Raw genomic sequence first — 11,498 nt, 5'->3', positions numbered from 1 at the left:
CCCAAACTGCTGGTGGGTATATCGACCGGGGACAGGAACATTTCCTATAATGCTTGTGTCATTTAGTGTTTCTTCGTCATCTTCCTGGGGGAGACAGAAATCTTCCTCCTGGCTGCCATGTCCTACTACCGCTATGTTGCTATCTGCCGGCCGCTATATTACTTGACCATCATGAGCCGGAGAGTCTGCACCCTGCTGGTCTTCTGCTCCTGGCTGGTCAGCTTCCTGATCAATGTTACAGGCCTCAGCCTGGATCTCCAACTGGACCTCTGTGACTCAAAAGTCATCAACCATTTCACATGTGACACTCTCTCATGCTGGACCTCTCGTGCATTGACACTCAATTATTTGAGCAGATGAATTTTATATTAGCAGTGGGGACACTCCTGGTAACGGGCACTAGTCATCATCATCGTCATCAATCGTATTTATTACTAGTCGCCGTGTCCTACACGTTCAGCACCCACACCATCCTGATACTGCTCTCCATCCAGCAAAGAAAAAAGGCCTTTTCCACCTGCTCCTCCCACATGATCGTCATCTCCCTTTCTTATAGCAACTGCATATTCATTCACATCAGCCATCCCCCAAGGGAGGTTTAGACTTCAACAAGAGAGTGCCAGTGCGAAACATCTCCGTGGCCCCCATGCTGAACCCCTTTATTTACACCCTACAAAACCAGCAGGTCGTAGGGAGCGGGGGAAGGCGCTGAGCAAGGAACAAACAGGGAACAGGCAGTATGTGCACACAAACCGCACCCAACGGGTCAAGGCCAAACAGACTCAACAGCAGGAGATAAAGAGACCAGGGCAAGAAAAACAAGCTTGCACCTGCAAGGCTCGGAGGCAACCGCAAGGCCATATCCGCAGCCAGCGATGGTTGGCAACGGGTAGCTGGTGGCGAGCCAGAGCAAACCCTTCGTGATTGGACAGAGCTGTTGCTAGGCTAGTGGCTGGAGGGCGGCGTGTGCTACATGGCAAAGCCTCGATACGCCATTCCCCGAGAAAACCCCGCCCCCGGGCAACGGAATGTATAAGAGACGAACAAGACAAGGGGGGGGCTCTCTCTCTCTCTCGCTCGCTCTCTCTCTCTCTCTTTCAACCATGTAACCGCTGATAGCAAATAAACGGCAACCAAGCTTTGGACCGCTGGCTGACTCTTCCTGGTGTGAACGCGCGGACCGCGTCCGGAGACGTCCGAAGACCCGGAGAGGGTAAGAACCCGAGAGTTGCCCCCGAAACCACGAGGAGCAACGAGTGGCGCCCGCACAGGGACTCGAGTACCCACATTGGGGAAGACCAGGGAGAGTGCCCCGTAGGCCAGGTAGCTAAAGGTCAGGCGGGAAGATGGGGACGGCACGATCGCTGCCCATATATAAGCCAGAAGATAAGGAATTGTACACCCGGCACTGTTACAAGATATTGAGAAGTAAGGGGGTAAAGATTAAGCTGAAAACAATAAGGGAATTTATAGGGAAGATAACTATGGCCTCCCCGTGGATATTTGATTCCGGGATCACGGAGGAGCGGTGGGACGTTATTGGGGAACAGATGACGGCCTATGAAGACTCCCACCCGGGGGAGCTAAAGGATGTGGACTTCCTTATACACGGTATCCTCCGTGCAGCCTTTCAAGGGCCAGAGAAACTCGCTCGTAAGTTTGACGCGACCTGCCAGACAGACAAGGAGGAAGCGGGGCAGGAAGGGGAGAACAGCCGACAACCCGAGGAGACTGGTCAGGCCGAGGCAGAGACACCCCTCCCGCGGGCCCCGAGTTACCACCTCCTCTACCCTGATCTCAGACCTTACACCCAGAGTGAAACGCCCAACGCCGAGCGGGAAAGAGGAGGTCAGGCTAAACAGACGGGGGTTGAGAGTGAGATAGGGGATATGCGGGAACAGTTCAGGCAGATTGGTGTGGGAAGCAAGAAATCGATCGTTAAAAGCGGGGAGGGGATGAGAGCGGTTTCAGCCCTACAGCTGGCTCTGGAAGAGGCGGCGGCGAGGGGAGAGGACGTCGCGGGATGGGAGGCATTCCCTGTAATAAAAAGACCAGACGGGGAACGAGGTTTCGCCCCGATACCTTGGGTGAAACTCAAAGAGTTGAAGGCGGCGTGTGCCGCCTACGGTCCCAGCTCCCCTTATGTGAGCCAGCTCCTGGACAATATGTCCCTGGAAAGCATTTTGATCCCGAATGATTGGAAATCCCTTGCCCGCGGGTGTTTGGATCCCGGGCAGAGCCTTATATGGATGTCTGAGTATACCACCGCTGCGAAAGAAATAATACGCAGACGGGGTTTCCCGAACACCGCCGAGGCTTTTGCAGCTGTAACCGGGACGGGACAATTCGAGACTACTGAGACACAGGTCAACTACGATCCGGAGACGTATATAGTGATTGCCAGGGTTGCCCTCACTGCCTGGCAAAAGGTTCCCGAGAAAGGGGACCGTCGCTCCCCCTTAACGCAGATCAGACAGCGCCCAGACGAGGCAATTCAAGATTTCGTCTCACGCATGCAGTCCGCGGTCTCCCGTATTATAGGGGATCGGGACAGCGCCGAAATTGTACTGAAGCAGATGATCCGAGAGAACGCGAATAGTGCCTGCAGGAAAGCATTGGCAGGGCTGACCAGAGAGGCCCCATTGGGGGACATCTTGCAACGATGCGAAGGGGTTGGAGGAGAAGAGTACAAGGCCCAGATGCTTGCGGGGGCAATAGTGAAAGGATTATTGGGAGTCGGGGAAAAGGGGCGACAGTGCTTTCGGTGCGGGCAGACGGGACACCTGATGGCCCAATGCCGAGCTCAGGACAACAGCGGCCTCCCAGCACATCCGGGAGGGGGTGTGACCTGCTTTGAATGCGGGAAGCACGGGCATTATGCGAAACAATGCCGCTCGAAGCGGAGACCCCGAACGGCGTCGGGAAACGGGCGGAGGGGCCCCGCGCGGGCCCCGAATCACGCTTTCCCCGTGTCAGCCTCGGAAGAGAGCCCGAAAAGGGGTTCTCTCGTAGAGGAGTACCAGAGGCTTCGGTCCCGGGAGCCACTTGGACTGAGGTCCGATGCCTGGCCCCAATGGAAATCCGACCCGGGGACACTGTAAACGTCCCAATACAGCCCCTCCCCTGGAGGGCCCTAGTGGTGGGGCTCCAGACAAGAGCGACGGGGGTCGTTCATTCGTCCGAACGAGGGGAAGGGCCAGGGAAGATCCCCCTCACCAATCATCACCCGTATGGTTTATACCTGGGATCGGGAACGGTCATTGCTCGCGCCACGCCCCTTGACCCCCCGCCCTTTGATCCCTCGCCCCCAGCCATTGGAATAATACAAGAAATAACCCTTGAAAAACCCTGGCGGACCCTCTTAGTTGAGGGAAAACCCCTTAAAGGGCTCCTGGACACCGGGGCCGACCGCTCCGTTATTCAGGATTGCTGCTGGGCAGCGGAGTGGCCACTAGCAAACCACTCGATGGGGGTGCAAGGCGTGGGAGGACTGCAAGCCGCAAGAGAGGCGGGCCGTCCATTGATTTGGTCATGCCGAGGAAGGCAAGGTGCGTTCGTCCCGCTGTGCGTTCAAGGGCTCCGTATGAATCTGTGGGGGAGAGATGTGCTGCAGGGGCCGGGAGCCCACCTTATAGATGAAGCTGATCCTTTTTAGGAGGGGCCACTGGGTTCCGGGGCTTGTCGACACCCCCACTGGTATGGCTTCCACACCCACCGGTATGGGTGGACCAGTGGCCCCTGACCAAGGACAAGCTGCAGGCGCTGAGGGAGCTAGTTGCGCACCAATTTGCACAGGGGCACCTAGAGGAATCGTTCAGTCCCTGGAACGCCCCCGTATTCGTTATAAAAAAGAAAGCCGCGGGGAAGTGGCGCTTCCTCATGGATTTAAGGAAAATCAATGCGGTCATTGTGCCAATGGGACCCCTGCAACCCGGATTGCCATCCCCTAACATGATTCCAAAAAATCACCAGATCCGGGTCATAGACATAAAGGACTGCTTTTACAGCATCCCGTTACACCCTGACGACAGGGAGAAGTTTGCTTTTACTGTCCCAAGCCCGAATTTCGCGGAGCCAGCACTCCGGTACCAGTGGAAGGTGCTGCCAAAGGGCATGTCTTGTAGTCCCACCATAGGCCAGTGGTTCTTGGGGCAGATACTCGCCCCTTTCCGCAAGGAATACCCGGGGGCGACAATTGTCCATTACATGGACGACATCCTTCTGGGTATGCCAGACCAAGGGCAGGTACAGACGCTCACCCGGCGAGTAGTGGCAGCCCTCGCAGCCCAGGGTTTATTCGTAGCACCAGAGAAGGTACAAGAATCAGCCCGTACCCGTACCTCAGGTTTGACGTCACCGAGACCCGGGTGACTCAAAGACCACCCCAAATTGACCCCCGAAAACACGTCACGTTAAACGATATGCAGGGTTTGGTAGGGAAGATTCAATGGATGCGCGCGAGAACGCCCATCCCCTCCGCCCTCATGCAACCCCTGTACGATCTCCTAAAAGGAGACCCCAATCTTAAATCGCGCCGCGAATGGACGGAGTCCGCGAAAAGCGCGCTCCGAGAAATCACACAGCGGTTGGCGGGTAGCCATACTTGTCGAGCTGAACCCCGCCTCCCCATGGAGGTCACGATATTTCGGGAGGGCAGCCTTTTCGCGGCTATACACCAAGAGGCAGAGATTCTCAAATGGTGTTATCCTCGAAACCCCTCCCGTGTTCTCCCAAAGGAGACTGAGCTTCTCGGCCGCTTTTGCCAGAACGCCATACAGAGGGTAGTGGCGCTCTCAGCCACTTACCCTATAGTCCATGTCGGGATAGCCATGGGAGACCTTGAGGCGATAGCCAGGGACAGTTTCCTGTTGGCCATGCTCCTACAGCGGGCCACCTTTACAGAACGCTCCCCGTTAACTCTTAGCCACTTATACGAGGGATCGGACATTCTGACCCCTCGGGTGATCTCCGATACTCCGGTCGAAGGAGACAATGTCTTTACAGACGCCACCAAAGAACACCGGGCAGCAGTTTTCAATCAGACCACCGGTGCCTTGTCGGTGCTCGACACACCATACGGCTCGACTCAGCGAAATGAACTTTTCGCTATCATATGGGCAATGACTAACCACCCCCAGGGGAACAACATTATCTCGGATAGCCTGTATGCCGTTAATCCTGCCTGACGAATCGAAACCTCCATACTTTTCGACCGGCACTCGGAGATTGGGAACATGATCTATCGGCTTCAGGCTACCGTAGCGGCTAGGGAATGTAGGGTATACCTCATGCACGTCCGTTCCCACACGGACGGAAAAGGGCCGATCTTTGAAGGCAACCGCACTGTGGATGCCAGCCTACACCCCACAAGGCCGTCACTAATGGGGCTGGATGCCACAGCTGCGGCGCATAGGGGGTTCCATCTCCCGGCTACCTCGCTCCGCCGGCTGTATGAGATCACTAGAGGGGAAGCCCGGTCTATTGTCGGGCGCTGTACTTGATGTCTTCCATTTTCCCCACGGCCGGCAGGGTAGACGGGAGTGAACCCCCGGGGGCTCACGCCGAACGAGCTGTGGCAAATGGACGTCACACATTGGGGGAACTCCACGGTTCATATGACCATCGACACCTTCTCCGGATTCATGCTGGCGACACGCCAAGCCGGAGAGGCCGCAAAACATGTGCAAAACCATTTGTACCATTGCTTCGCCACTATAGGCAGACCCCAGGAGATAAAGACAGATAATGGCCCCAGTTATGTCTCCAAAGCCATGTCCCTCTTTTTATCCTCCTTTGGCATCTCCCATGTTACCGGGATACCTTACAACCCCAACGGTCAAGGCATAGTGGAAAGGGCAAACAGGACGCTGAAAACTCTCCTGCAAAAGCAGGGGGTGGGGAAGCGGGTCACGCAGTGCGCCCTAGACAAGGCAACGTACACCCATAACTTTCTATCCGTCGATCGGGAGACGGGAATCTCCCCCGCCATGCGGCAACTCTGCCACACGTCCACGACCATGAAACCCCGGTGCCACCACCCACATGCACACGCTACAGGGCGAGCGATGTGGCGTACTGCGGAGGGCGATTGGCGCGGTCCTGATCCAGTACTAATTCGGGGTCGAGGATACGCTTGTATCTCCACAGGTGACGGCCCCGTTTGGATCTCTTTGCGACACCTCCACCTCGTCTAGGAAGACGATGCCCAGGCGCAGGGGAGGTCCCAGCGCCCTGATTCCCCTCCTCCTCCTCCTTCCCCTTCCCCTTCTTCTCCCCGGGGGCGCGGTGGGGAGGGAGGCCGGGACACGGACTAACTGGACTGCTCTGGTAAATAGCTGCCTAAAGGATGTCGAGGAGCAGAGCGGGGTTTGGAGGTGGGCCTTCCTCTCCAATGCGCCTTTTTACACATGGTATCCTGGAAGGAGGACTTCCCCCAACTCTCATTCCGAGGGAACGTGACCAAGCTCACGGGCCAGCACCGGGGACAGCCCCCGGAAACAGAGCAGCATGAGACCCGTATCCGGGGCGCCATCTTGCGCAGCGCTGGCCCCCCCTTATGCTGGTACACCGGCAATGGGACTTTCTCGAACCAGCCCGAGGTAACCCGATCTTGCTTGCGGTTGCTAAATTTCACTTACACACTGGAAGTCAACATACCCCAAGGTCAGGGGCACCCCACGCACTGAAACCTTACCCTGCTGGGGATCCACGGCACACTTCGGTGCACCCCCAACGGCAAAGAATCCAGCGAGGGAAGCGGGGGGTACTTCGGCCATATCCGAAATGCGAGCTCGCTCCCCGGTCCAGAGAGAAAGTGCGCCGAGGGTCGGGGTGGGGTCTGGACGCCTCTAACTGACTGTTCCACGGGCATATTACGCTGTATTCCCCATAACGGAAACGGTACCCTCCTACTCACCTGGGATAACCACATTAGGAACCACACATATACGGAGGCGGCCGCGCCCGGGCTTTATGCGCTACCGTGGGGGACGCACCACCCCGGTCTCTGGAAAGCCTTTACTTCCCTACGCTCTCCCACCGCGACCGTCAGGGTCCGCTCGTGCGCCTGTCCTAACGGGGCGACGTGCCAGGACTACCCTTTCTCGGTGTGGCGTATTATTTTCCGTGAGGGTCTGAACGTTTCCCAGCACTCGCGGGGCAAATGTACCGACTATGAATATGCCTTTCAAGGGAACGCCCGCATCCCTGCCCCTTAAGCGCTTATAGCCTGCCCGAGTAATGACTCTGGCTGGAACCTTACCGCCTCCCATTCGGCTGATGGCGACTTCTCCTTGTCCAACACGGGTTCCTCACAATGCGTCCTTATGTCTCGGGCGCGACCCATGACCACAGAGGGCACGGCAGATTACGCTGTTTGGCTCGTCCGGCGGCCCCGCTACACCCTTGTACCCGTTAAGTACACTGACCCTTGGTTTTCCCAGGCCTCCGACCATCGGTGGCACACCCTAGCTACCCGCTTGCGCGGCATGCGCACCCGCAGGGAATTGTTTGAGGCCATACTGGGTATCGCGAACCTCGCGTTTTCGGCCTTCCAGGAATGGCAAATCCAGAATCTGTACGATCGGACTGGTTTCCTCGCGTCTCAGCTCTCGGCCATCATGCACTCCACCCAATTGGCGTGGGGGGTTCAGCGTCACCTGGACCCTTCCCTGCAGCTAGAGATGGTCGGCCTTGAGCATGTGATCGAGATGCTCGGTGACGAGGTTCGCCTCCTGTCCCTACGGCAGGCGGTGAAATGCGACTACCGGTATCAGCATGTCTGCGTGCTTCCGCTCCGATGCAACGCCACCAATTCTTCGTTCCCTGCCTCCTGGGAAGGAGTGAAGAAACACCTGGAGGGACTCTTCCTGGCCGCCAACGTAACCGGCGAGTTACAGGAGCTGTCCCACCTTATCGACGAGCTCAACGCCCAGTCACTGCACTTCCCCAAGGCTTGGGACGACCTCAACTGCGGGGAGGACGCGGTGGAGGAACTCTGGGACTGGATCGAACGCGTGACGCCAGGGGGATTGGGCCCTTGGCTGGTCTCGATCCTTGCCGCCACTGGAGGGGTCTTGCTTTTGCTCATGTGCCTCCCGTGCCTCCTTCGTCTCTTTTGCTCCATTGTTGCCCGGGTGGTCCGCGAGATTAATGTTGAGATGCTCCCATTGCGCGGCGGCCCTTAGCGGTCCCCGCCATAACGAGAGGGGGACACGTAGGGAGCGGGGGAAGGCGCTGAGCAAGGAACAAACAGGGAACAGGCAGTATGTGCACACAAACCGCACCCAACGGCTCAAGGCCAAACAGACTCAACAACAGGAGATAAAGAGACCAGGGCAAGAAAAACGAGCTTGCACCTGCAAGGCTCGGAGGCAACCGCAAGGCCATATCCGCAGCCAGCGATGGTTGGCAACGGGTGGCTGGGGGCGAGCCAGAGCAAACGCTTCGTGATTGGACAGAGCTGTTGCTAGGCTAGTGGCTGGAGGGCGGCGAGTGAATGTGCTACATGGCAAAGCCTCGATATGCCATTCCCCGAGAAAACCCCGCCCCCGGGCAACGGAAGGTATAAGAGACGAACAAGACAAGGGGGGGCTCTCTCTCTCTCTCTCGCTCTCTCTCTCTCTATCAACCATGTAACCGCTGATAGCAAATAAACGGCAACCAAGCTTTGGACCTCTGGCTGACTCTTCCTGGTGTGAACGCGCGGGCCGCGTCCGGAGACGTCCGAAGACCCGGAGAGGGTAAGAACCCAAGAGTTGCCCCCGAAACCACGGGGAGCAAAGGCAGATAAAGCAGGCCATCAAGAACGTAGCCAAGAGATGATTTTCTTTAAGAAGAAATAAGAGGCTTTGGACTCTTGTTTGTGATTCTGTAACAGAAAGCGAAATTGAATGGGGAAAGCTTTCCTTAGTGCGGACGGACTTACAACGCCCCCCGCAGGTCTTCCTTCCTCATCCTCCTTTTCTGATTCCAGTCCCAAGTCTGAGCCTCCCACCACTTTGTCCACTAGACCTGCCCCATCCCTTTCCGCAATACCTTTAGAGCTAGTTGTGATCGTATGTGTAGTAGAACAATAATTGTGGTATTTATTAAGTTCTTACTATCTGTACTAAGCGCTGGGGTGGACAGAAGCAAATCGGGTCGGACAGAGTCTCTATCCCGCATGGGGTTCAGAACAGTAGTAATAGTAATACTTTCCTATCACTATAAACAGCACCCCCACTATCCTTCCTGTCTCACAAGCCCGTTACCCTGGCGTTATCCTTGACTCCTCTCTCTCATTCAACCCACAAATTCAATCTGTCACGAAATCCTGAGGTCCCACCTTCACACCATCGCTAGCATCCGTCCTTTCCTCTCGATCCATACTGCTACCATGTTAATACAATCACTCATCCTATCCCGCCTAGATTACTGCATCAGGCTTTCCATGCTGACCTCCAGGCTCCTATCTCTCCCCATTCTAGTCCATACTTCACTCTGCTGCCTGGATCATTTTTCTACCACAACGCTGTGGACACGTCACCGCTCTCCTCAAAAAACTCCACTGCTTGCTCATCTACCTCCGTATCAAACAATAATTCCTCTCCGTTGGCTTTAAAGCACTCATCACCTTGCCCCCGCTTACCTCATCTCAGTTGTCTCCTACTACGATCCAGCCTGCGCATTTCACTCCTCCAGTACTAACCTACTCACTGTGCCTTGATCTCGCCTCTCTCGCCGCCGAGCCCTATCCCACATCTTGCCTCTGACTTGGAACTCCGTCCTTCCTCAAATCCCCCAGACAATTACTCTCCCCCCTGCTCTTCAAAATCGTACTAAAGGCACATCTTCTCCAAGAGGCCTTCCCAGAATAAGTCCCACTTTTCCTCAACTTTTATTCCTTTCTACATTGCTATGACTTGTTCCCTTGGCTCTTCCCCTGTCTCCCAGCCCCACAGAACTTATTATTATAGCTGTAATTTTATTAGTTTGTATTGATGTCTGTTTATTTGTATTGATGTCTGTCTCCTCCCACCCCAAACTGCGAGCTCAATGTGGTCAGAGATTGTCACTCTTTATTCTTGTATTATACTTTCCCAAGCGCTTAGTATAGTGCTCTCTGCACAGTAAGCGTTCAATAAATGTGATTGAATGAACGAACGAACGAATGAATAAATAAATAAATAAATGAATAAATAAATAAATAAACAGTAGTAGTAATAGTGATTCTCTGTCTCTCCCATTTTCAGTCCATACTTCACTCTGCTTTGCGGACCATTTTTCTTAAAAAAAGGCTCAGTACATATCTCCTCTTTCCTCAAGAACCTCCAACTGTTGGCCCTCTATCTGTCAATCAAATAGAAAAAACCTAACTATGGGCTTTAAGGCACTTAATCAGCTCTCCCCCTTCTACTTTATTCATTCATCCATTCAATTGTATTTATTGAGCACTTACTGTGTGCAGAGCACTGTACTAAGCTCTTGGGAAGTACAAGTCAGCAACATATAGAGATGGTCCCTACCCAACAACGGGCTGACAGTCTAGAAGCAGACTCCCTCATCTCCTACTGCAGCCCAACCCACACATTTCGCTTCTTTAATGGCAGCCACTCCTTGTACCTCAATCCCTTCTTTGCCACAACAGACCTCTTGCCCACTTCCTCCCTCTGGCTTGGAATTCCCTTGGAGATATAAAGGGGGCTTCATATCTGACAGGCCACCACTACTTCCACTTCATTCATTCATTCATTCAATCGTATTTAATGAGAGCTTACTGTTTGCAGAGCCCTTATTAAGTTCTTAAACACATTCCCTGCCCACAAAGGTTTACAGTCTAGAGGTGGAGGCAGGCTTTGATATGCATAAATAAATTACTAATCTGTACATGACTGCTGTGGGTCTGAAATGGGGATGAATGAAGGGACCAAGTCAGGGCAAAGCAGAAAAAACTGGGAGAAGAGGAAAGGAGGGCTTAATCAGGGAAGGCCTCTTGGAGGAGTTGTGACTTCAAAGCCCTACTAAATCATATCTCCTCCAAAAACCCTTCGCTGACTAAGCCCTCCATTCTGTGTCACCTACGGACTTGGATCTGTACACCATAAGCACTTTGATATTCATCCCTCTTTCAGTTTCACAGCACTCATGTACATAACCATCTGGAATTTATCTTAGCGTCTGTCTCCCTCTTAAGACTGTAAGCTCCTTGTAGGCAAGGATCATGACTACCTACTTGACTGTATTGTCCTCCCCCAAGTGCATTGTACAGCGCTTTACACACAGGAATTGTTCAATAAATACCACTGACTGAGTGATTCATTGAAAATTGTAACATTCAATCATTCATTCAATCGTATTTATTGAGCGCCTACTGTGTCCAGAGCACTGTACTTAGCGCTTGGGAAGTACAAGTTGGCAACATACAGAGACGGTCCCTACCCAACAACGGGCTCACAGCAGCAATAAAAGTAATAATAGCAAAGAAGCAGTAGTAGTAGCAGAAGTAGTAAAACTTATAG

The sequence above is a fragment of the Tachyglossus aculeatus genome, unplaced genomic scaffold (assembly GCF_015852505.1).
Source record: "Tachyglossus aculeatus isolate mTacAcu1 unplaced genomic scaffold, mTacAcu1.pri scaffold_154_arrow_ctg1, whole genome shotgun sequence".
Taxonomy (NCBI): Eukaryota; Metazoa; Chordata; class Mammalia; order Monotremata; family Tachyglossidae; genus Tachyglossus; species Tachyglossus aculeatus.
This window is presented reverse-complemented; position numbering follows the sequence as displayed.